Source organism: Rattus norvegicus, chromosome 7 (assembly GCF_021556685.1).
Source record: "Rattus norvegicus strain SHRSP/BbbUtx chromosome 7, alternate assembly SHRSP_T2T, whole genome shotgun sequence".
In the NCBI taxonomy this organism is placed as follows: Eukaryota; Metazoa; Chordata; class Mammalia; order Rodentia; family Muridae; genus Rattus; species Rattus norvegicus.
The window spans coordinates 50,203,308-50,224,838 of NC_141540.1; the positions used below are offsets into that span (position 1 = coordinate 50,203,308).

The 21,531-nt window shown below is 40.4% G+C and overlaps 1 protein-coding gene and 1 long non-coding RNA gene across 5 annotated transcripts in view; one reads left to right on the forward strand and one right to left on the reverse strand.

The window, feature by feature from the left end:
- Tmtc2 (transmembrane O-mannosyltransferase targeting cadherins 2) overlaps window positions 1-21,531 on the reverse strand; it is a 413,503-nt gene that overhangs the window by 106,031 nt on the left and 285,941 nt on the right.
- LOC148004661 (LINE-1 retrotransposable element ORF1 protein-like) lies at window positions 455-20,232 on the forward strand. Its single transcript, XR_015624622.1, has 3 exons — window positions 455-639; window positions 16,348-16,425; window positions 18,247-20,232. It is a non-coding gene; the product is annotated as an LINE-1 retrotransposable element ORF1 protein-like (long non-coding RNA).

A 21,531-nucleotide genomic window follows, 5' to 3' on the forward strand; every position in this document is an offset into this window, starting at 1 on the left:
AGTATTCAGATATGCCATTAAAATGCTTGACGAAGGTCTACTAAAGTAGAAATTTTGTCTTAATTAACTTTATAATTAAACCATGGGTAAATGCTCTCCAAGCTTCTGCCTCAAAGCTACGGTATCCATATGTCACCTTTCAGTTAAAGAACAAAAGTATTCATCTGCTTTTAAGTAAAGTAACTGAGTAATACTTCAGTAATTCATTAAATGCATTTATTGAGTCCCTTAATTCTACAAAATATTGGGTACCCTGCAAAGGCGCAGCACTGTTAAATACTAAGGTAAAAGGGATTTTAATAACAGGTATAACTCCAGTCCTGGCAGATACAAAACTGCAGCTGTATTAGGGTGGACTAACCTACACAATAAACATCTGGTTTGACCTAGTCAAAGTACACAGGAAGTTTCCAGAGGAACCGTTATTTTGACTTAAAGATCAAAAGATGTATCTGATTGAGAAGGAGGCAAAACGGAAAGCTAAGGAGGGAGGGGCACAGCAAGAACATACCTGTGAGAACAACAAAGCCAGCATGAAAATGGCTGAGAGGAGAGAAGAGCAGAGCAGAGCACACCCTGTCTATAGTCCTGTGGAGATGCTGTCTGCTGCGTCCACTGATCACCATAAAGGCAATGAGGGTAAGGTGTGTGTGTGTGTGTGTGTGTGTGTGTGTGTGTGTGTGTGTGTGTGTGTGTGTGTGTGAAGAGACACAGAAGTAAACACTGGATGCCTGGTGTGACAGCAAACAGAACTATCATCTCAGAATGGTATAGAGGAATGGCATATGGCCCTAAGCAGGACAGACAGTAACAGCAGCAGGAAGGTATTAAAGAAGAGAAGTACAGGTTTATAGCCTAAGACTAGGAGATCAATTATCGGAGTGATAATGATTATTTAGTGATTATCTATGGGGCATTTGAGATGTCAAAAATTTGTGTCAATCACTCTGAATCAAATGGCTGAAAAGCAAGGTGAATATATATTTCAAGAACACCACAGCAGTAACTGTTTGGCTTTTGCACCCCCAGGATAAGGGACTGAGATGCGTAATTTTTTTTATAATTCAAATATTATTTTATTTTAAATGTTTGTTATTTTAATTGTCTGGTGAGTGGAGTGAATTTTTAAGTTTTTAAACTTTCCTTATTAGTAGTTTTTTATTAATTTTATTTTATTTTTTATGTATTCACTTTACATCCCATTCACTGCCCCCTCTTGTTCTGCCCCTGCCACAATACTTCCCCCATCCCCCTTCCCCTTCTTCTATGAGCAGGTGGGGTGTCCCTGTGTATCCCCTGCAGCTTGGCATTTCAAGTGTCCAAGGCACATATTTTACATATCAAAGTCGACCTGGCCTCCAGCTTCTCCGAGGCTAAATGAAAATTAAAAAGGTAAATGACCTCCCCACCCCTGATTTTGAGCTTGTCTTGATAACTTCCATCTATAGATACCATGGCCAAATTAGAAGCACCTAGATTCTTCAAACTGTGCCTTTTCCTTCTGGGTACTCCTATCACTTGATTCCTACTTTGGTTGTGACACTTTTGTACTTCAACTGCCATTCCTAATTCCCTCTCTAATTGTAAACCACTTTAGAAGAATTGTTTAATCAACAATTAAGCCAAAGGCCAGATACATGGTGAATGGTCAGAATGCACCAAGAATGTTAACTATCTTCCCAAAGCAATGGTTCAGAGCACAGGTCTTTTAAAAATAAACAACACAGATTGGTTTCCTAACAGTTCTGGTGGCTGGAAAGTTCCCCAAAGGCTACATAAATGCATATTCTTATTGGGAAATATGTTGGATTCAAGATAGAAAGAGCAGAGGCCTGGATGATACCCAAAAAGACATGCTGAAAGCTATCAGAGGCAATAAAATTCTTACCCTCAAAACGAAAGCAAGAAATTACAAATTTAATCAGCATTCTGTAATCCACAAGAAAGTTCCAAAAGCACAGTGAGAATGGGGACCGGCAGGAAGATCGCTGTTTGCTAAGGTGCTGAATGCCTCTATGGACTAAACTGGAAAGCCCTCGAGTCTGAGCTCATGGCATCAAATCCAACAGATCCAAACACCCAGCAGGCATGCTGGAGTGATGACTGCTGTCTCTTGAGCAAAGTCCTAAGCATTCACTGGGCTCCTCTAGCCCAACTGTTTGACAAAAGCAAGGGGTGCTTCTCTGCTGCACAGACCCTCAAGGCTTCTCCAAGCTCACAGAGCTTAGTGTAAAGGGTTGACACTGGTGCAGAAGTTTAAGCCCTTTGGGGACTGTTAGAAATTCTGTCTTGTGAGAGTAGAAAGGCAAGAGCCCAAACAACAGCTGTTTTGCAGCTGGGTCACAACGGAGCGCAAAAAAATCCTTGGACACCATAAAAGGTAAGCGATGATGGCGAGCGGCTCTCAGTGCGTCCATTTGTCACTGGCAGCGTGCCACCTGTTCTGAAATCCGAATGCTCTCCAAGAGGACAAAGCCAGATGTAAATAATTCCCCAATTTCAATTCATTTCATTTCTTTTGGTAAAAAGCCTCGGCAGTAAAGGATGCGTGCGGGAGTCACTTAATTTATTTAGACATAAAATTCTTTGATGATTTACCGGGGACACTAAAAGAAAAGCACCGGATTCAGAAACAGAAACCTGAGAACCTTGAAGGTAAACAGCCAGAGGAAGTCGCTGATTTGAATGAGTTTCATAGACTTCAGCAGCAGCGAATCAAAGATCTAATTAATTGAACTCAGTAAGTCTAATCCAAGAAAGACAGAATCCATCCCAAATGAAGCAGTTACAAAATCTGATTAAAGACAAGATAACTTTTTAAAAAGAAAAATCACTTTTTTGTTGTGTTTTTTTTTAAACATTTATTTTTATTTTATGTACATGAGGGTTTTGCCTGCATGTATGTGTGCCATGTGTGTGTCTGGTGCCCATAGAGACCAGAAGGGGGCGAGGAGACTGTCCTGCCCCTGAGCCTGGAATTTCAGAGAGTTGGGATGTGCCTTGTGAGTACAAGAATGTAACTTGGGTTCTCTGCAAGAGCACAGCCATCTCCCAGCCTCCACCTCCTCCTCCTCCTCCTCCTCCTCACCCTTCTTCTCTTCCTCCTCCTCCTCCTCCTCCTCACCCTTCTCCTCTTCCTCCTCCTCCTCCCCTTCTCCTCCTCCCCCTTCTCCTCTTCCCCCCCTCCTCCTCCCCTTCTCCTCCTCCCCCTTCTCCTCTTCCTCCCCTCCTCTTCTTCCCCCTCCTCCTCCTCCCCCTTCTCCTCCTCACCCTTCTCCTCTTCCTCTTTCTCCTCCTCACCCTTCTCCTCTTCCTCTTTCTCCTCCTCTCCCTTCTCCTCCCCCTTCTCCTCTTCCTCCTCTTCCTCCCCTTCTCCTCCTCACCCTTCTCCTCTTCCTCCTCCTCCTCCTCCTCCTCCTCCTCCCCTTCTCCTCCTCCCCTTTCTCCTCTTCCTCCCCCTCCTCCTCCCCTTCTCCTCCTCCCCCTTCTCCTCTTCCTCCCCCTCCTCCTCCCCTTCTCCTCCTCCCCCTTCTCATCTTCCTCCCCTCCTCTTCCTCCCCCTCCTCCTCCTCCCCCTTCTCCTCCTCACCCTTCTCCTCTTCCTCTTTCTCCTCCTCTCCCTTCTCCTCCCCCTTCTCCTCTTCCTCCTCTTCCTCCCCTTCTCCTCCTCCCCCTTCTCCTCTTCCTCCTCCTCCTCCTTCCCCTTCTCCTCCTCCCCCTTCTCCTCCTCCCCGTTCTCCTCCTCCCCCTTCTCCTCTTCCTCCTCCTCCTCCTTCCCCTTCTCCTCCTCCCCCTTCTCCTCTTCCTCCTCCTCCTCCTTCCCCTTCTCCTCCTCCTCCTTCACTCCTTCTTTTTCTTATTTTGTTTTAAATTCCACAATCAATGAGAAAACTGACCCATTTCCTCAAATCTGCTCAGCTGAAGCTAAGGTTGGGAAACTTTGCTGAGACCTAAAATGAGCAAAGTGTAATTTGTGTACTAATGAACTAACACATAAAATAATGCTTTGGAAATGGAACGACTCATGCCTTCCATCTGCAAGTAATTTCAAGGTAAAGTTGCCCCTCAAATGGAAAATATTCTAGAAAAGTTCTTAGAAAGCGTGCCCCATTTGTATTGAGGATGTGTATTGATATCCTAAAGTAATTTCCAGTTTTCCCAAAAATGTTGTCCATGTTCAATTTTCCAATGGAGTTACACCTACAGCCACTTCCTGGTTTAGACAAACCTTATAATTTGTCCTAATTCTTAGCATTCACAAGCATTCACTGGAATCAGGGGGATCATATATTAGCTCTTACAGCAGCAGCAAGAACCACCACATAAAGCATCCCTGAGATCTTACTGAGGCTTGACACTCCTAACAGAGAGGGCATTAACAAAGACATCTTTCATAGCTCAAAACCTGGGAACTTGTCAAGAATAAAGTTGTCTTTTATCGCCTCTGCTTACCACAACTGACTTGTTTTTTTAGTCTATTGTCATAACACACTGAAATTCTACTTTTCCAGGCAAAGCTCTGAGCATTTTACAAGTACTGTCTGTCATATTACATCCTTATAACGTGACTTAAATCCCATTCAGTAGAGGAAAGAACGGAGGTACAAAAAGGCTAAGTTCCTTGCCCAAAGTATATACATGTGCCTTGCAAATCCGGACTCAAAATGAATATGGCTGTAATGTCTGCATTGGGACATCACCACCAGGAATCATGGAGTTAATTAAAACACAGCTTATGCGATGGAGAGACTAGACTAGCACTTGGTGAAGTGCTTACCTTCCAAGCATGAGACCTGAGTTCAATCCCACAGTAGTTGCAAGCATTTCTAATGCCAGTCCACGACTCAGGTACAGGTGGGTCTCTGGGTCTTACAGATCAGCCAGTCTAGCCTAATTGGCTGTGTCAGAAGTCAAGGTGGGAACGTATTTTGAGAATTAATACCTACAGTGTACCTCTTGCATCCATATGCATGGGTACATACATATGCACCCAGATACCCACATAGACACATGGATACACACATGTATAGAAACATACGCACAAACCTACCAACAATTATATTTTATAAAGCTAAGCTCACAGACCTGCCCAACCTTTCGTCATCATATGTTAGGAAATAACAACTGAAGGCCTAGATAAGTGAAGATAATATTAGATTATGCTTGCTTTTGCACAGCATATGACATCATGGAATTCTGAAGGCAGGGACTCGCCACCTCTAAGGGCTCTCATAAGACATATGTATGGTGGTGAGTCCGTAAGAGCAGAAATAGATGTTAGGATATCAGTTCTTGCCTGAGTGAGTCAGGGCAGTTTTTAGGAGGAGGTGGTATAATAAGGTAACAGATGGGGGAAAAGCTGGGCAGGCCTCAAAGACATAGAATGTCAAGTTAATGCTGGAAGTGGATGACTAAGACCTCTCTTTACAAAATTTAAAATCAGGAAACGATGTAGGAACTCTATTAGTTAAGCACATCGTAGGGACAGGCAACCTACAAAGATTGATTTGGTATGAAATTCTCTGTAATCCCAGCACACAGGAAGTGGAAACGGGAAGATCAGGAGTTAAGGGCAGATTTAGTTACACAGTGAGTTTGAGGCCAGCCTGGGCTATATGAATGCCTGCTTTGTTTGAATTTTTAAAAGGGGGATGGGTGGTGAAGTGGGGTTACAAATCAACTCAGGAGATTTATTTGAAACAAAAAAAGTATATTTGGCAACTAAATTTAACTGCATTTTCACTCTGTTAGGAATAATTTTTCAGCCATTTCCTGTGAATAACTCTGTGATGTACAAAGAAAGGAGGATCTATGGAACATAAGACCAGTGAAACAATATTAATTTATGTTTCCTTCTATAGCTTGGTGTGACAAGAAATAGTCCATAGAAGATTATAAGAACCTTTAAACTAGCTGAAAGGGAGAAAACACACAAATGGCTAGACACCGGCAACTTGCCAGCAGAATGTGGCCGTACGTATAAATACATGTGACAAGCATATCACCAGACTGGACGATTCCCAAGCTCGAGAAGAGCATGTTCTGTTTCAAGTACACACACACACACACACACACACACACACACACACACACACACACACTCACACACACACACACGTGCTTTGGTATTATTACAAAATCAAGTCTTTTCTCTCTAACAGTAATGTGTGATTCAGTAGAAAACAGGAGCCACTAATAGGAAAATATTCACTAGCGAAGAACCAGGTTGATGCAGACTAGAAACTCTCAAAGAATTTTCCTCTGGATAGACAACATAACAGGAATTTGGATCAGGGATAAATGATCACTGTCAACTTCTAAGACCCTCTTGACTTTGCTAGGGGAAATGTGTGACGTTGGCTGCCTTCAGACTCACCAAACATCAACCTCTCTGTAAGATCTTCGCCTCACTGTCTGGTTTAATTGTCACCTGAGTTGGCAGATTTCTACTCGGGATGCAAAAGGAATGTAACTCACATACCCAACCATTAGAGCATTTCTGCAAAAGCAATGTGCAGGCATCCAGGATGACAGTTTAGAAACATGACCTCATTCCTTACACAGATGCAATAAAGACCAGGTTTGTGAAGCCATGTGTTGACTCGCTCTGCTTCTCAAAGTGTAAGATTGTATATGTCAGGTACATGAAGTCATGTCGTGGACAGATGTGGAGCATTGAAGAGTTGTGGAAAAATCCCAGGATAATATATTAGATCAATTAAAATTATTTCTGTCTCCAAATAAGAGTGCATTATTATAAAAAGGGAGGTGTCGGTTCAAAAAAAAGGATCCTATCTTGGGGATCAGAATCTTCTCTAGAAGGATCCTTGGTCAGCTGTGATTCTTGGGAAACTTCGATAATATGTCCAGGAATTTAGCTCCTTACAGGGAGCTGTATACCTGTAGTAGCTCTTGATCAGCTCTGTAACTGAGAGAATTACACAGAGAATTACACAGAGAATGCTTGGGAAGGTGTATGGTATTTGGTAAGTGCTCAAGCAGCGCTGGATTTTAAGGCCTGCATATAAGAAGCTGCAGCAATGCTTAAAGAGGATTGGATGATGTAAGGGGCATTTGAAAAGCATAGCACAGCATCTCTGTGTCCATTCAACTGAAGACTATGCCAGTTTTCTTACTGGGAGCATTTATACTAAATCCCTTTATCCAAAGGGAACCAGCAATAAACAGTCTTAGTTTTGCTGTTTGAAATAGCCTTTTTGCAACCAATTTGCAGGAAGAGCTCTGTGATCAAAGATACTTTTGTCAACCAAATTGTCTCTTGTTCCGGAATGTCTTAGAGCATATTAGTTCTAGAAAACCAAAGCCAAGAGGAAGTAGGAAGGTTACCTAAACTCAAAATAGAATTTGGAGTCAAAAGAACTAAAGATTTGCTCTTGATCAACTTGGAAAAATGCACATAAATACTAGTGTCAGCTTAAGGATTTTTCAGCTACCTCCTACCAGCCCCTAAAAACATTTTCCAAAAGGCCCATTTTCTGCCAGAAATGTTGACAGCATTTGGCAAACTCACACTGAAGTCATGAGCAGGGGATAAAGTGCTACCAATTTTATACTCAGAGGAAAGAGTTATAATTGGCTGTGATATTACAATTACTTGCTGTTTCATAGAAAATATCAGTTAACCAAAATACTCTTTATCCACATAACATATCTGAATCTTTCCTTCAAAAATAAATAGCTATACATGAGTATTATTAATGACTTCATTTCAAAAGGTATCATAGTAAATTAAGACGTCCTAGTTGACAATCAAGGGAAGATTATTGTCAGAAAACACGTAGGAAAGGTATGATAAGAATTTTACAATAAAGGATAAGCAAGAAACAAATTTTAAATGGCACTATTAGTGGATTAATGGGTAAAGGATGAAATAAACTAGGAAACTATGAGGAAAGTAAGTTACATTACTCAAGGAGCATATTAATCTCAATAAAGATCCATCAGAGTAACTTTCCTAGGTGTTCATGTTTCGGGACTATGCAGTTTTAGAAAACTGTGGATCCAAATGTCCCCCAAATCTATTCACTTGACCAATGTTTAGAGACATACAATATTATGGAAAACATCCTTGAGTTTTTTTTTAAATAAATAAAGATTTGTTAAGTTCACTTTACAAAAGTAACTGTTTATATCTTTTAAAAGAAGATCTGGGTTAAGTCAGAATTGAATGAAGCAATAGCGAATATTTAGTTTTTGTCTTGGAAAGATTTTATTATTGGGCATTTTTTATTTTAGTTTTGAGAATTACGATAGAATTTCAACATTTCCCCCTTCCCTTTCCTCTGTCCAAAATACTCGTCCATGTTCTCCTTCAGATTCATGGCCTCTTTTTTTACTTATTGTTATCATATATTAATCATATGATTAAGTCTGTACAATGTTACTTGTTAAGATGATAGTGAACTTTTAACAGATTAACACAACCCAAATCGCAAAAGTTCTCTTCCATTGTCTTTATAAATTCATATTTAACTTACTTCATATGATTATAATTCACATCATTACTTCATATACTTCTATGACTCTTAATCCATCAAATGTATATACCGAACCCTTCTCTCTAACATAGAAAAATATTTTTAAATCCCTACACTAAATCAATTACTTCTGCCTGTCACACCTCACAAAAATCAAAGGATAGAGAATTATTTGGATTCTGTTATATGTGTCGGAAGATATATATTCATTATCATAACTACTACTCATACAATTCTACAAATTTCACACTATGGCGTACATACATTAAACTCTTTTGATGTTCCACTCTAAAACTAGCAGAGGAAATAAGTCAGCCACAAACATCACACTGTACTATTACTGTTGAATAGAAAATAATGAAGGATATTGCGATGGTTTGTATATGCTTGGCCCAGAGAGTAGCACTATTTGGAAGTGCAGCCTTGTTGGAGTAGGTGTGGCCTTGTTGGAGTAGGTGTGGCCTTGTTGGAGTAGGTGTGGCCTTGTTGGAGTATGTGTGTCACTGTGGCAGTGGGCATTAATACCCTAGTCCTAGCTGCCTGGAAGTCGGTCTTCCACTTAGCAGCCTTCAGACAAAGAAGAACTCTCAGCTTCTCCTGTACCATGCTGGCCTGGACTCTGCCATGCTCCTGCCTTGATGATGATAGACCGACTCTCTGAAGCTGTAAGCCAGCCCCAATTAAATGTTGTCCTTATAATGTTGCCTTGGTCATGGTGTCTGTTCACAGCAGTAAAACCCTAAGACAGAAGTATCAATTTAAGGTTTCCTCCTTCTCAATGCTGGTTATAGTCTCTATATCCAAAACTTTAGTAAATCACATCAGGGAGGCAACATAGGAATAAGCTGAAGATTATTTTATAATTGGAAGTATTTCTGTCTACCTACTTGACCTTGGCAGTTAACTCTCTTCTGTCCCTTCCTCCTGCTCAAGGTCTCTATCAACAGAAGGAAAGGAAAAGACTCACTTGGGGTTTTCAGCTGCTTTACCTCACTTAGAGCGCCACCATCTCTCTTATTATTTGAAAATCCCTTCATCTTTGCCTTTTATCCCTTCTAATGCTGAATTTTCTATCATGCTTTACTTTCACTATTCAACATCAAAATAATTTATTAATTCAACAGATAGCTATTGATCAACTACAACTCCCACTCTTGGCATTTAAAGGGGAGAGTATCCTGCAGATCTTTGTCCAATGGGAGAAACAGTCTGTAAATTAGCTAATAGTAGACAAAGATGATGCCCCTTACCTTCAGGAGGGACAGATTATAGAGCAATTAGCTCAGTGGGTGTAAGTGTTAGTGCAGCATTTTAAAAGGAAGCTGATATAAAAATGGGGTCAACCTTGCCTTTGACTCACTTCTTTATCCCTTGAACAAGCACCAAAAAAAAAAAAAGACAAAAACAAAAATAACAACAGCAACAACAAAAACAACACAAAAAACAATCAAAAAATTTAAAAAAAACAGAAAAAAGTGAAGACAAACAAACAAAAAGCCTAAAAAAAAAAAAAAACCCAAAAAACAAAAAAGCCCTATATTAGACCAAGTTCAAGTTTGCTGAGGAGAGGGAGTCATGATGTCACACACCAGCTGAGGAGCTATTGATAGAGATATCTGCTGTGGAACAGAGAGAACCTTGGTAAGTTACTCATGTTGCAATACATGGACTAGACCCAATGCAGAGGCTGTAGAACCAAGCAGAATCAGTGGGCTTCGTAGAAAACAAGAGAGTGCAGGAAATTGAGAGCAATAAGTGGTGGAGGTGATAGGGAAGAAATTAGAGGGGGGAAAGGGGGCATGGTGGATGGACTTGATCATACACTTTTTTAAAATATTTAAACAATGTAAAATCCAAAAATAAATAAAAACTAATGAGTAACTATTAAATGCCACCACCAAGTTGGTAACAGTTATGGACAAAAGTCATCGTTACTCCTGAAAAGGAACAATCCAACAAGGATAGAATGTCATGTCCTCAGGCTGTGTGAAAACATTAAAAAGTATTACTTGTTTGAAGGCATGTTTGAGATAAGGCTAGGTGGATGGGTCTGCCAAATGGATAGACAGGAGAAAGATATTCTAGACAAAGGCAGCATCATAACTGAAAAGAATAAAGAATGAAGTGCCAGAGTCAATGGAAGTCTAATACTGTGACCAGTCATAGCCACACCCAGATACTATTGGTCCCTTTCATGAAAACATGGCAGTGAAAATAATAACAATAATCTCATCCATATTCACAACGACTGGCATTTTCTGAGTCTAGGCCACGTCACCTGACCATGTGCTCTAAATGATTAACCCACAAGTAAAGGGGAATTTTCTGGTTTCTTTGGAGACTCAGTCAGGCTATAATGATGTTTTGCTGGGGCAGACAGGTAAAAGAAGGTTTTGCTAAAGCAGACATGTGAAACGATGCACAACATTTAGAAAGAGTATAAATATGACCCCACAGGCAGTGGGAGCTCAAGAATTGGTTTGTTACTCTGCCTCACTAGTCTTCGATGATGACGTACATGTATTGGTTGGCCTTATACTGCTTCCTGAGCTTTGGTTGTGGTGACATCCTAGAGAAAAACTCATCAAAGAACTTCTCTTGCGATTCCTGCGGCTTTTCCCAGATTCCTTAGACTCGAGCCAGTTGGTGAGCCCTTTGTTTTTTTTTCTGGATCGAACTGGCCTTGCTGATTCATGTGTGATGTCTGTCAAGAGGATGGGAGTGAAGCTGCTGATACATGTTTGGTCTTTACTAGTGGACTGGACTGAGAACAATGAAGACTGGAATCACCCACAAAGAACTATTTCTAAACAGGCCTGCTTCCCCTGTATCCTAATAACCTTTCTTCTCCACTACCTCTGGTGAGTGGTAGGCTAGAGGGGAGGCTGAACTTACGTGGATCCACCAATCCTTTCCAGTTACTTTACAGATAAGCAGGGAAGGGGTCATGTTGATTAAATAGCTTGTATTTAACTAGTATCAGAGATCTGCTAAGTATAGATATGGAACAAGCTAGGCAAGTGGAAGGCAGTTTTTATACAGGAGTATTCTTTCAAGATGACAATATTTATGAAGAAAGAAAGAAAGATCTATGATTAAATACACACTTTTGAAATACTGAAAAAAAAGTATACATTATATCTTCAGAGCTAGGAAAGAGAATCATGACACATTCTATAAATATGGACAGTGATATAAGAAATAAAGTGCACAAGCACAGATCTAACAGACGTGATATAGCCTACAATGAGTGTTATGAGAGAGAGGGAAACATGCTCTAGAGCTAAGAGAGAATTTTTACCCAAGTTTCATAAGAAAAAAAAATCAAAACCAGCACATGAAAATTCTATCATCCATATTCTTACAAAATAGGAACAACAAATCAAACCAACACACAAGTACAACACACAACATACCACACACACATGTACACACAAACAAACAAAAACAAAACCTCAAAACAACAACCACAACCAACAACAACAATCCACAACTGGACAGACTGACAATAAATCGTTTTTCTTATGACCATTAGTGAGCCTAGTGAGAAATAGCACAGCGATCATGAAATGTGGGAAACCAACCCTAGAAAGCCACACTGGACACTGGCCTATCTTGGTCAGAAGTCAGTGGAGCCCCAAAACCAGCAGATTCACATATGAAATGGTTTGGACGGCTTCCTAGAGACTGAGTACAGATACCAGTAGGGCAAAAAAATATCTGAACGTTAGGCCTTAGAGTTACCTGGCCCGTCCAGTACTTCCAAAGCACACTCAGTAAAAATCTAAACTGTGATTTCCTCCGTGTGGTGGCATGGGAAACACGGAAGCTGGAGGGCTATAGTCCATCACTCCTCGACTGTCTCAGTGGTAACACCTGCGCTTCATACTTACAGCTCTCACCGACACCAATAATGCCCAAGATCTAGTGAGATTGGCATCCATCCTTAAAATAAGGGACTATGTATTTCAGTTTTTAGAACCGGACCCAACAAGTTACCAGGCATACCAAAATGGAAGTGTCACAAGAAACAAGCCTCAGACATAGACTCGGATGTCAGGATATGAAGCAGATTTGGGGATTATCAGACATAGAACCTATAAAACAACTGTGATTCACAGGATGATGGCTCCAATCAAAACACTGAGAACAGGAAACATCAAATGAGTAATGTCAGCATAAGAAAAAAAAAAAAGGAAATGCTAGAAACCAAAGGTACTGGGAAAGACATCAAGAATACCTTGTACGTGTCTGTCAGAATACTCAGTAGGAACAAGAGAAAAAAGTCTTGACCCTGGGAGATGGGTCAAGAGAAACCTCACAGACGATGCACAAGAAGGAAAGGAGGAGGAGGAGAAGGAAAGGAGGAGGGGTAGGGGGGAATCAGAAGCAGCAGTGGAAGAGGAGGAGAAGGAGAAGGAAGAGGAGGAGGAGGAAGAGGAGGAGGAGGAGGAAGAGGAAGAGGGGGAGGAGGAGGAGGAGGAGGAGGAGGAGGAGGAGGAGGAGAAGAAGAAGAAGAAGAAGAAGAAGAAGAAGAAGAAGAAGAAGAAGAAGAAGAAGAAGAAGAAGAAGAAGAAGAAGAAGAAGAAGAAGAAGAAAAAGAAGAAGAAGAAGCAGGAGCAGCAGGAGCAGCACAAGAAGAAGGGGGAGGAGGAGCAGAAGAAGCAGCAGGAGGAGGAAGAAGAAGAGAAAGAAAGACAGAAAGAAAAAAGTTTTACTTTATGGAGATTTTAAACATGTAGTAAGAATAATTGACAATGTCAAAGACTACTATACAAATAATTGGTGCCCCTAGGGATTTGCAATTTGAGTGTTCCTGAGCATGTGTTATTGGGAGCTGCCTCGAACCTGTCAGGTAGCTATTGGGGTATTCTGGGTTTACTGAACCATGCCTTAGAAGGGAATGAGGGATTCTCTCTCTCCTGAGTATTTTTCTCCTAGTCTCTTCCAGGCAAGATGTGATCTCTTGCTTCAACCTATGATCCCATTGTGATTTGACACCTTCAACAGAGGCCTACCATAATGCCAGTGCCCAATGAAAGACTTGAACCATAAGTCAATATAAACTTTGCTTTATTTCATAGACATATTATGTCAGGTATTTTATTGTGGTAATACAAAGTGACTGATACACTATGTAACGTAACTTGTTGAGCTAGGGTTTGCTCAACAAGAAATTGCTTGTTGCTACTGTTTAGAGCCAAGTGAAATGTTAGTCAATTTCCCCTTGTAATAATAATAAAAAAATACCCGGGGTTCGGTACTTCATACTTTTGGAGACTAGAAGCGGAAGTAGCATAACATTACAAGCAATGAAGGCAACCTTGAGTTGGCTGCATTGCATCATAGGTATCAAGCAGGAATATGAGCGAGAGTAGCATATCACATGATAGGACAGCCAGCCAGAGAACTGAGAGGTCCCACGTTGTTCTTTAACAAACATGGGCCGAGAAACCAGGGTCCCATGAGCACTACACTTGTTCTGAAGATAATAATACTGATTGTGCTGACCTAATTGCCACTCACTCTGTCTGATACAGTGACTGTCCCAATCTCCTAAAACAGTTAAACCCTATCCAACCCATAGCAACATGAGCCCAAAGTAAGAAATACTTGTAGAAATAATACTGTCAATTTTATTTGTGGAAGACACAAAGTTCTAAGCCTGATTAGTCCATAGACATGACCCATTTCTTCATGATAGGGTGTTAAAATACATGGCTTTATATAAGACCACCAGTAACTACAGCAGAAGACTAATACTAAACCTACCTAAAGGTCCTATATAGATGGATTCCTGCACACTGATGATTTTAACTTAAAGCATCATTATCACTACATTTATAGAACTCTAGACTCTAGAATATGTTCCAGCATGTACCACATCCTGTCACTTTGGATGAAGAGCCTCCATTATGTCGCACAAATAAGCAGCCTGCAATTTTAGGCCCTTTAAGAAGAATTATGCTTTCTACTGGGAGAAGAAATAAATGAATGGGCCCCGACAGCTTAAGTGCTCTGGCTTCAACTCAGTCTTCTGGCAGGTAAATGTTTACCAGCTAAAGGTCAAGGTCTCTTCTCTTTGGCCTTGTTCCTCTCCCTACTTCTATGAGTTTGTCGTGCTTCTGGTAAAATCTTCAAATTCTAGAGGAACTATGCACACCACATATACATTAAAAGCAATCTTAACCTTCGCTGTGAGATGTTTGTCACTCTATATACACAGGCACCTAAGCTGCTTATCAGCGCCTATTCTACAATTCCTAATGCTTCCAAATGTACACAGATGCTGCCTATGCACTTCACAACTGCGTGTGAAATTTTCGATATTAAATGATTTATTTTTGAAGTCAATTTTTACACATTTCGAATTTAGGGTTTACCTACACAATGTAAGTCCCTGGGTGTCCCCACATAATAAAGGAAACCCAAAGTTCAGGAATAATGTTAGTAGCACAGCTGCACTGAAGGAAACATATTGGGATAGGCGGACATGATAGGTTATGGACACTCAAGCTCTATGAATATCAGTTGCCTCATGTCTGAAGTTGGTATCTGGGTAATGTGCTCATAAAAGGAGCTGATGGAAGAGTGCATGATGTCTAGTTCATTGTATGATAAAGAGTATGAAGTAAACTAAAGGTACCACACTAGGCAAGACTACAGAAGAGACAGAGGCAAGGAAAAGAACCAATTTATATTAAAACCGATATTTGCTTCTTCACATGTTGGAAAGGCAATCAAAAGAGTTTTATAGAAAGCGAGAAAAGAAATTAATGACAAGTCCTAGAATTAAGTCCTAGAAATTAAGTCCTAGAAACTCATTGTATGAAAAAAAAATGGAGCCAAGCCAAGAATAAATTATGCTGGAACAAATATGATGTTCCAATGAGCTACTTGGACCAACAACCTCAAAAGTCATGAGGACTTGTGTGTTTATGAGCACGTTCATAGCTGGGCTTGCTATGAACCAATTTAAAAGTCTGCAAAAATGAGGACCAAGAAGGCAGCCTAGAGGTAGACATGGGCCCACTACATATAAGATGCTAGGTCCAATTTACAGTAAATGAAAGCAAGGAAAGATTAAAGTTATAACAAAGACTCATAGTGATGAATGCTTTAAAACGTTGGAATGCAAATGGCATCTGAGTTGGTTTTTGTCAACAGAAGCTAGAGTCACCTGGAAAGGAAACACCATGGTAGAGAAACTGCCTCTAACAGATTGCCTGTAGGCAAATCTGTGGAGAATTTTCTTTACAAGTCATTGATGTGGGAAGTCCTAGCCTGCTGTCGGTGGTGCCATCCCTAAACAAATGGCCTTGTGTTTTATCAAAAAAAAAAAAAAACCTTAGGGATCCAAGAGGGGCAAGCTAGTCAGAAGCATCCTTCCACAGTCCCTGCTTGAGTTCCTTCCTCTAGGTTCTCCCCTGCTTGAGTTACAGCTTTGGCTTCCCTCCGTGGTGGACTGTGATCATGAAGTATAAGCAAATAACTTCCTTCTTCCTCAAGTTCCTTTTGGTCCTGACTCTTGCTGCAGACGTCAATAGAGAGTAAAGTAAGGCAGCATCTTTAATAGACTGGAGGGAGGGAGGGAGGGAGTGTTTGTGTGTGTGTGTGTGTGTGTGTGTGTATGTGTGTGTGTTGGCTTCTACCTCAGGTTCATGCTTGATGTTCCTGAACTGACCTCTCTCCATGATGAACTAAGACCCAGAAGTGTAATACAAATAAATCTTTTCCTACTCTAAGTTATATTTGGTCAACATGTCTTATTACAGCCTTAGAATGCAACTAGAATGGAAATATAAGGTAAGAGTAAAGGTTCAACTGACCTTACATGTTTTCGTGCCAGGTTACAGCAAGACTGAAACCAGGATGCTGAAGAGAAAGCGCTGGTGTAGAGCAACAAGCTGCAGGTCCTGAGGTCAAGGCAAGGATCATGGTGTATGGATGGAACTTAATTAACACGTTTAAGAAATATAAAATCAGAAGGAAATGCCTGCAAAATGGTGTAGAATCCTGTGCCTATAACAGCCAGAGAAGAGTCTGGATACAATTTAGGAAAACTACATAATTATCCTCTCTGAGACAAAAGCCATTCTCACAAGTACAGGAGACTGGCTTTTGCTATTAGTGTCTCCTGAATAAAAGGCGCCACATTTTTTTTTCTCTGAAGCCATTAAATTGCCCTCAACTTCACATCCCTACTGTTCAGTGGGAATCATGATGAATTCCGAGGCAGCCAACATCTGCCCACTGCAGGTTTTTATAAAAGTTTATAGTTTGTCAAGAATGCCATATTATATTTAGAACCACATTGCTTCTTTATCTCCATCTCTCTAGTAAGATTGAGATGTCAGAGTACCTGAGGGATTGGCAGCGGTCTTAAGTTGACGGGGTATTCTAATCACATGAAATGAGAACTATGGGCCAATAAAAAAGCTAAGCCAAAAAAAAACCAAAACCCAATAATAAAATGCAGGCCATTTTGGAACAATGTAATCTTACATGCCCACAAATGAAAAGTTACCATGAATAGGACATGCAGAAGATTAGCTGTTTTACACACACACGCGCGCGCGCGCGCGCGCGCACACACACACACACACACACACACACACACACTGCTTGGAATATTAAAAAGTTCAGTATTTTAAACTGTATTATCCGCGAGGCTAATATAACAAGGTATATGCTTCACGCCGACTTCTGCTTTACGAAAGCAGAATAAAGAATTAATGTATTTGTTTAGATTTCCATGTCACCTAGTGACAGTAAGCACAATACTCACAGTGTTGATATTAGTTTAAAAGGCGTATCTTGAATTAGGGAAAGGCGCCCTAATAAAAGCAATATCAATGCCATCCTGGTTCTCAGAAAAATAAAAAAAAATAAAAAAAAATCCAACGATGACTGTTATTTCTAGAATGTGAAATCATAAAGTTCAGATGAAGTAACTTTGTGTGAACATTTAGCTGAACATTATACTGAATTAAATTTCCTTCCATATGTCAGCTAATATTTTGCCAACAGATATGTATGATACAATGTTTTCCCTTTTCACAGAAGCTAATTGAACACATGAATCGAATGCATTCATATTAATCACCAAATCAAACTTAGAGAAAGACTCCTCCAATCTAAACATGGCTGTACAGAAATCACAGCAAAACAGATCCAGCAAGCCAGATGCTGTTCAGCACACCAAAGGAAAGAGCTTTGCTTCAAATAAAGCCAAGTGGAAAGGGAATTCTCAATTCTAAGTAATAATAATAATAATTATGGAAGAAACACAGAACAGAGCAATGAATTTCTCCTAGGCACAGTGACACCACGTAGTGGGGGTGGGGGTAGGGTAGGATGAGGGAAGCCAGACTTTTTCAGTAGAACATCAGGTCCTTTCACAACTGGAGTTTTATGGGACCCAATTAACTTTGGCTAGACACAGAAGTCTGGCTAAGTATGCCCATGCAGTAGCCAAAATAAAGGTTTTGTATGTCAAGAAGTATTGTCAGAGTCTTCCGTCCTTCAGTATCTTTCCTTCTTTCCCACTAAACTAATTCTGGAAAATAAGCTAACAGCCAAGAAGGTTTTATTACAATTTAAATCAATAATAATTTCGGAGGCTTAAAGAAAAAAACTACAAAACCTCTGGCTTAGATAAATGGAACAGAACAAAGGGGTTTTTTGTGTGTGTCTTGATTCTTTTTTGTTCTTTTTTTCTTTCTTTCTTGTGTTTTGTTTTGCTTAGGAAAAGTCAAGGCTTCAGGAGCTACACAGATTTAAAAACAAGCAGAAATATTACCTGAAACACAGTAATGGGAACGATATTTCTTCCTGTCCTTCTCAGTGAAGGACCGATTTTTAAATGCATGGAGCTAGCCCTAGGCAACAAAGTTTGAACAAGGAATAAATCACAATCTTAAGCAGAGATATTCAAACTCAAGTTATGTTTTGTATTTTATTTGGACATGACACTGGTACAAAAGCTCCATATATTTTTAAGGAGATGTCACCTGGCCCTGCTATATTTAAACATTGAGCTTACGAGTGTGACCTTAAGATACAACTTCCCCTAGGGTACCGTGGAAAGTTCAGATTACAGGTGTAAGGTTGGATCAAAAAATGGACACCGCCGGAACCTGAAGGAAACAGACCGGATAAACAGTTCTCTACACCCAAATCCCCTGGGAGGGAGAGCTAAACCTTCAGAGAGGCAGACACACCTGGGAAACCAGAAGAGACTGCACTCTGCACACACATCTCGGACGCCAGAGGAAAACACCAAACGCCATCTGGAACCCTTGTGCACAGAAGCTCCCGGAAAGGGTGGCACAGATCTTCCTGGTTGCTGCCGCCGCAGAGCTCGTGGGCAGCACCCCGAGAGCGAACTTGAGCCTCGGGACCACAGGTAAGACCAACTTGTATGCTGCAAGTGACCTGCCTGGTGAACTCAAGACACAGGCCCACAGGAACAGCTGAAGACCTGTAGAGAGGAAAAACTACACGCCCGAAAGCAGAACACTCTGTCCCCAGAACTGGCTGAAAGAAAACAGGAAAACAGGTCTACAGCACTCCTGACACACAGGCTTATAGGACAGTCTAGCTACTGTGAGAAATAGCAGAACAAAGTAACACCAGAGATAATCTGATGGCGAGAGGCAAGCGCAGGAACCCAAGCAACAGAAACCAAGACTACATGGCATCATCGGAGCCCAATTCTCCCACCAAAACAAACATGGAATATCCAAACGCACCAGAAAAGCAAGATCTAGTTTCAAAATCATATTTGATCATGATGCTGGAGGACTTCAAGAAAGACGTGAAGAACTCCCTTAGAGAAACACAGGAAAACATTAATAAACAAGTAGAAGCCTACAGAGAGGAATCGCAAAAATCCCTGAAAGAATTCCAGGAAAACACAATCAAACAGTTGAAGGAATTAAAAATGGAAATAGAAGCAATCAAGAAAGAACACATGGAAACAACCCTGGATATAGAAAACCAAAAGAAGAGACAAGGAGCTGTAGATACAAGCTTCACCAACAGAATACAAGAGATGGAAGAGAGAATCTCAGGAGCAGAAGATTCCATAGAAATCATTGACTCAACTGTCAAAGATAATGTAAAGCAGAAAAAGCTACTGGTCCAAAACATACAGGAAATCCAGGACTCAATGAGAAGATCAAACCTAAGGATAATAGGTATAGAAGAGAGTGAAGACTCCCAGCTCAAAGGACCAGTAAATATCTTCAACAAAATCATAGAAGAAAACTTCCCTAACCTAAAAAAAGAGATACCCATAGACATACAAGAAACCTACAGAACTCCAAATAGATTACACCAGAAAAGAAACACCTCCCGTCACATAATAGTCAAAAGACCAAACACACAAAATAAAGAAAGAATATTAAAAGCAGTAAGGGAAAAAGTCAAGTAACATATAAATGCAGACCTATCAGAATCATACCAGACTTTTCTCCAGAAACTATGAAGGCCAGAAGAACCTGGACTGATGTCATACAGACCCTAAGAGAACACAAATGCGAGCCCAAGTTACTGTATCCTGCAAAACTCTCAATTAACATAGATGGAGAAACCAAGATATTCCATGACAAAAACAAATTTACACAATATCTTTCTACAAATCCAGCACTACAAAGGATAATAAATGGTAAAGCCCAACATAAGGAGGCAAGCTATACCCTAGAAGAAACAAGAAACTAATCGTCTTGGCAACAAAACAAAGAGAAGAAAAGCAAACAAACATAACCTCACATCCAAATATGAATATAACAGGAAGCAATAATCACTATTCCTTAATATCTCTCAACATCAATGGCCTCAACTCCCCAATAGAAAGATATAGATTAACAAACTGGATACGCAAATAATATAAAGTACCTCGGTGTGACTTTAACCAAGCAAGTAAAAGATCTGTACAATAAGAACTTCAAGACACTGAAGAAAGAAATTGAAGAAGACCTCAGAAGATGGAAAGATCTCCCATGCTCATGGATTGGCAGGATTAATATAGTAAAAATGGCCATTTTACCAAAAGCAATCTACAGATTCAATGCAATCCCCATCAAAATACCAATCACATTCTTCAAAGAGTTAGACAGAACAATTTGCAAATTCATCTGGAATAACAAAAAACCCAGGATAGCTAAAACTATCCTCAACAATAAAAGGACTTCAGGGGGAATCACTATCCCTGAACTCAAGCAGTATTACAGAGCAATAGTGATAAAAACTGCATGGTATTGGTACAGAGACAGGCAGATAGACCAATGGAATAGAATTGAAGACCCAGAATTGAACCCACACACCTATGGGCACTTGATTTTTGACAAAGGAGCCAAAACCATCCAATGGAAAAAGATAGCATTTTCAGCAAATGGTGCTGGTTCAACTGGTGGTCAACATGCAGAAGAATGCAGATCGATCCATGCTTATCACCCTGTACAAAGCTTAAGTCCAAGTGGATCAAGGACCTCCACATCAAACCAGACACACTCAAACTAATAGAAGAAAAACTAGGGAAGCATCTGGAACACATGGGCACTGGAAAAAATTTCCTGCACAAAACACCAATGGCTTATGCTCTAAGATCAAGAATCGACAAATGGGATCTCATAAAACTGCAAAGCTTCTGTAAGGCAAAGGACACTGTGGTTAGGAAAAAACGGCAACCAACAGATTGGGAAAAGATCTTTACCAATCCTACAACAGATAGAGGCCTTATATCCAAAATATACAAAGAACTCAAGAAGTTCGACCGCAGGCAGACAAATAACCCTATTAAAAAAGGGGGTTCAGAGCTAAACAAACAATTCACAGCTGAGGAATGCCAAATGGCTGAGAAACACCTAAAGAAATGTTCAACATCTTTAGTCATAAGGGAAATGCAAATCAAAACAACCCTGAGATTTCACCTCACACCAGTGAGAATGGCTAAGATCAAAAACTCAGGTGACAGCAGATGTTGGCGAGGATGTGGAGAAAGAGGAACACTCCTCCATTGTTGGTGGGA